Raw genomic sequence first — 5,524 nt, 5'->3', positions numbered from 1 at the left:
GAATTGACAGATGACATAATCAGTTTTATTTCCTCGTGGAACTTGTGGTTGCCAACTGTCTGTCACATTTAGCTACATTACCAAAGTGATAGCTTGTCAAAGAGCTGCAAAACAATTTTTTTATTGCTACCTAAATGGTCTACCTCATATCCTTAGACTCTAATCCCTGATTTTCTAAACCCCAGTCATCAGAAGCATCTTGTTGTGGTAATCCTGTTCGAACCGTATAAATGTCTGAGACCTCTCTCTTTCCCCCCATCCCCCATTTCTTAAAAAAAAAACTCCAGTGAGTGTGGTCTAAATCGATCCAGTCTGTCTTCATAGGTTAATTCCTGCTGTCTGGTAAACTTGGCTTAGTTTTATTCTATAGAGAGAGGTCAGGAGGAGAAGGTGGAACAAAAAGGTCAGGGAAATGTTAGATGGTGCAAATGATTAGAGTTCAAAGTGTTACAGCTCAGAAAATGAGGGGAGTAGTAATGTTATAAAGAAAAGAGAGTGGTCCAGAGAGATGCTCATAGTAGATTTTAACAGTTTGATGGAAGGGGTGAATGTTGGGTAAGGTGGGGCAAAGCAAAATCAAGGAATGAGATTTGACTTTATTCAATTCAATATTAAGTCCAGAAAGCCATAAAGTACCTAAACAGAAAATGAGTTAGTGTTCCTGCAGCTTGGATTGGTCTTTGCTGGAATACTGAGACTGACCTAGGATAGAAGTGTGAGCATAAAAGCAAGCTGGTACAATAAGATGACAAGTGCATAAAGATTGGAATTGTACTTGCAGACTGAGTGGAGAGGTTTTGTAGAGCAATCAAGAGTGTATTTGATTTCCAGGCACATGCCTTGTGAGTGGCACATACTAAACATGTAAGGTTGCTGGCAGAGTATCCAGCTTGGAAGTACAATGGGGCTAGATTCTTGAATACGCAAGACAACTCTATTTTTGCAGCCAGTTTGAGCACCGGAAGAGAGAGAAAAATGTTTGTTTGCAACAGCAAGGACTCAAAGTCTGTCTCAAATTCAAGAGATTTCATTCACTGAGCACTAAAAGATATCTCCAGATTTTGCAATGCTGAATATAGAGGTTGACCATTAAACAACTGAGATCCAGATTAACAATCAAACATCTCAAGGACTCTATGGAAATTGCTGACAAGGTTGGTGTCTGGTCAACTGACCTCTGCATTGCAAAGATTGCGCACTAGCTCTCAGATGCCTTCTCCTATCTCACCTTGGACCATGACCCTACCATGGATCATTAGGCCATGGTGAGTACAGTGGTCACTAACCTTATTTCATTTACTGATCTCCCCCAGTGCCCCCACACTGCCTCTGAGCTCATAGTCTCCCAACCCTGCACAGCTCCACAAACAGCACTGCTTGGGCAGCCCCATTATTTCTCCCTGCTCCTGCCCCACAGAACTCATCTGTTCCTACTGCAACTCTTTTTTTTCTCTCCCCTTGTCCAGTCCCTTCCCACTTTTTTTTCTCTCCCCTTGTCCAGTCCCTTCCCACTTACATCCAAAGTTCCTTTGACTCTTTGTTAGTTTCAGAATTTCCAGTTTACAGGCTCTATCTGCCTCCCCAGGATGTCTTCCTTGGGCTCACCGCTGCTTCCTGGAAAACCAAAAGGCCTGAACTGTCCATTTACCACCACCCCCTTTCACCTGGCCGAGCTTGTCCTCATGCTGACCAACTTCTCTTTTTAGTATCTTTCACTTTCTTCACGTCAGGGGGTGGCAATGGATACTAGGTGTGCCTGTCTCTTTGTGGAACATTCCTTGTTCCAGTCTTATTCCGGCCATCACTTGCAACTCTCTCTCCCATATATTGACGCTATTTTCAGTATTGCTTCCCTCTCTCTTGTGAAATTGGAAAAGTTTATCAGTTTCGCTTCCAATTACCACCCCGCTTTCACCTTTACCTGGTCCATTTCTGACTTTTCCCTTCCCTTTCTCAATATCTCTGTTTCCATTTCTGGGGATAGGCTGGCCACCAAGATTCACTAAGAACCAACCAACTCCCCCAGTTACCTTGACTATACATACTCACGCTCTGCTTCCTGTAAAGATGCTACTCCATTCTCCCAGTTTCCAGTCTCCATCACATTTGTTCTGATGATGCCAACTTTGACACCGGGCCTGTGAAATGTCCACCTTATTCCTCAACCGAGGGTTCCCAAAGCTGTAATTGACAGGGCCCTCAGCCAGGTCCAATCCATGTCCCACACTTCAACCCTCACCCCTTATTCCTCCCACAACAGCGATAGGGTCCCCCTTGTCCTTACCTATCATCCCACCAGCATCTACATCCAGACAATCATTAGCTACTATTTCCGCTACCTCCAGTGAGATGTCACCATCAGATACCCATTCCCCTCCACTCCTTTGTCAGCCTTTTGCAAGGACCATTCTCTCTGGGACACCCTGGTCCACTTATCCTTCGTCCAAACACCCTCTCTTTTACCCCCGTTTCCACCTTACTCCATCAGCTCTGTTACACCTTTCCCTGCAACCGCAGAAGCTGTGACATCAGCCCGTTTACTTCCTTCCTTCCTCAATATCCAAGGACTGAAACACTTTCCAGGTGAAACATCACTTTACCTGCACTTCATTCAACCTAGTCTACTTCATTCGCTGCTCAGATGTGGTCTTCTATACATTGGGGAAATGAAGTGTAGACTGGGTCATCACCTTGCTCCCTGGCCAACCTCTCGCTCTCGCTCTCGCTCTCGCTCTCGCTCTCGCTCTCGCTCTCGCTCTCTGGACACAGACCCTGAGCTTCTGGTTGCCTGCCTGTTCAACACATCACCTTGTTCCCTGGCCAACATCTCTCTCTCTCTCAGGCTTGCTGTAGTGTTCCAGCAAAGCTCAGCACAAGCTGGAAGAAAATCGCCTCATTTTTCCAATTGGGAACTTTGCAATTTCCTGGGCTCAGTATTGATTTCAACAATTTTAGGGATTCCGGTACCTTACCCTAACGTGATCTGCTATTACACACAACCCATTGTTAGCCACTAATTGTCCCCATTTGTTGTTTGTTCTCCTAGGCTCATTGCTATCTGCTCCTTTGTCTGTCCAACTGTTCTCTCTCTTTGGGCTCTATCTTCCCCTATTGTTTCCTCCTTAACCCTTCCGTCTACTCTTTCTTGTGCATTAAAAAATACAACTTTTTCCTAACTACCATCAGTTCTCAGAAAGGGTCACCAGACTGAACCGTTAACTCTGATTTCTCTCCACAGATGTTGCCAGACCTGCAGGGCTTTTCCACCTGTTTCTGTTTTTGCTCCATGCAACATTTTTGATCTGTATACTTTTTAATCTTCCTGGCTGTATCAGATCCACTCCTTTTTAAATCTTGTACTCAGGAACATCTTAAAATTGACTCTTTTTTTTAAATTTTGACCAGTATCATATTTTAGTGTGATAGCTATGTGCTAAACTGGTGAAAATGCCTGTTGTAACTAACATAAAATGGGGTTAAGAAAGAGGCAAGCTGATTTCTCCCTGTCACCTGGTTGTGCTAACACCTTCTCTGGGCCTATCCCTTCTTTAAAACCATTACTGCATCTGTTGCCTGTTCTCTGATATCTCCAATCTATTGTTTCTTTTATTATCTAATCTTCCTATGACCTTCCCTTCTATTTTGCTATCTCTGCCCCAAATTTTCTACAGTACAAAATCAGCACTTTTCCAGGATGGTTTGTTGCTTTGTGCACCTATTGGCCTTGTTCTCCTTACTGGTAGGGATTGTGGGTTTGCTTGTCAGAGGATCCTTGGTGAATTGCTGCAATGCATCTTATTGATGGTCCATACTGCAGTTTGTGTGTCAGAGCATGTTTCAGTGGTGGATGGCCTACTTTCGCTTGTATAAAGTTTCAATTATCCAGATCAGTGGAGGGTATTTTACCTGCACTCCTGATTTGTCTTCATGACCGGAAAGGTTTTGGGTATCCTAAGGTGAGTTGCAGTCAGCAGATTTCGCAACATCTGACCTGCTTTTCAGTTGCATAATATGGTGAGTTAGGTTTATGGTTAATTGTGACCCCTAGTTACTGTTACTGTTGGATCCACCAATGTTAATACTATTTGAAAGTAGATGGGAGGTGGTTAATTTCTAGTGCATGTATTGTGTGAATGTTTTTGACAGCCCGTTGAGATCTTCATTGTCATCTTTTGTTTTCTCTTCACAGACAGTTCTTTGCCTTCTTGAAAGTGGTGCAAATATCAACCGGCCTAATGTTTCTGGAGCTACCCCTTTGTACTTTGCTTGCAGGTATTTTGAATTAAACTGCCCACAAATTTATTTAAATATGTTCATTAATTTCTCTCCAAATACTTAGTAGGTTGTGGAAGAATTTTGACTTGGGTTTTAGAACACTTAAATGGAATATATTTTCACTGAAATGGAATAAATGCTTGAAGTTGAATAGCTGGAATTGTGAATAATTCCAGTTACTGATATTGGGTATCTATCTGGGTGTAGGGTAAGGTTGCTGAATGCGAGCTTTGAATTAAGTATTGTGAGATGTTATGGATGGTGTCATGAGAAGTTGCAGTGACTAATCTTGATTGCCTGTTAGAGTTCATTTTACATTTTCTGGCACTGCAGCCAGATCTTTGAGCAAAATCTCCAGGAATTAATTCCCTCCTGCCCAGCTGTTTCTCAGACAGTCCCTTAAAATTTTTTCAGCTCCCCATTGAGAATTGGCACCTCTCCTGCCATCTTCACCTCCAACAAGAATGTCTTTGTCATCAAGCCTGGGATTCCTTCCTGCCTTGTTGTTCTATTTGTTTTAGTTTTCCTTCCTGGCAACCTATCAAGAGATGGTTGCAGCTGTTCCTATTGCAGGAGTGCGGTGAGGGAAGGCTATCTTGAGGTCCAGTTTAGCTGCGTGACAGCAAGGACCCTAACCAGTCAACAATGATTTTGTTCCACACTGAAATAGTTTAGATGATTAGCTAACACAATGTTTGTTGTGTGAAGCCTGCTTCAACAGGATAATCGTATCACCGTTCCAATACCTGAAAATGGACTTGGTCTGTTTTTTTCTCAGTTTTCTTAATGAAGGCTTCTAGGTTGACAAGTCTATTCAGCTGAAAGGATTCAAATTGTTTTTTCTCTCTTGAATTAATGAACTGCTGTAGTGATAGTGCCACAGTTGGTCAAAACTCCCTGTTTTAAGCTTGGATCCAGTTGTCATTCCCATTCCTCATTGTATGTTGTCAGCAGAGGTCACCAGAAAATGAACTGTCTGGATAAGGCTTTGATGTGGTATTTTCTTACAAATAAATGACCTGCCAATACTGAGTCTGGCCTCATGTAGAATGGTGCTGAAAATGTGTTGCTGGAAAAGCGCAGAAGGTCAGGCAGCATCCAAGGAATAGGAGAATCGACGTTTCGGGCATAAGCCCTTCTTCAGGAATGAGAAAAGTATGTCCAGCAGGCTAAGATAAAAGGTAGGGAGGAGGGACTTGGGGGAAGGGCGTTGGAAATGCGATAGGTGGAAGGAGGTCAAGGTGAGGGT

At 43.2% G+C, this 5,524-nt stretch overlaps 1 protein-coding gene across 1 annotated transcript in view; it reads left to right on the top strand.

The window, feature by feature from the left end:
* Positions 1 to 4,193: 4,193 nt before the first annotated feature.
* Positions 4,194 to 5,524, top strand: part of hace1 (HECT domain and ankyrin repeat containing E3 ubiquitin protein ligase 1) — a 68,317-nt gene continuing 66,986 nt past the window's right edge. Inside the window, exon 1 of the mRNA XM_043687021.1 lies at positions 4,194 to 4,272. The gene's annotated coding sequence lies outside the window, so the exon portion shown is untranslated. The remainder of the gene's footprint in view (positions 4,273 to 5,524) is intronic.

Source organism: Chiloscyllium plagiosum, chromosome 3 (genome assembly GCF_004010195.1).
Source record: "Chiloscyllium plagiosum isolate BGI_BamShark_2017 chromosome 3, ASM401019v2, whole genome shotgun sequence".
Taxonomy (NCBI): Eukaryota; Metazoa; Chordata; class Chondrichthyes; order Orectolobiformes; family Hemiscylliidae; genus Chiloscyllium; species Chiloscyllium plagiosum.
The sequence above is the reverse complement of the archived record's forward strand: the minus strand, read 5'-3'. Positions and strand labels throughout refer to the sequence as shown.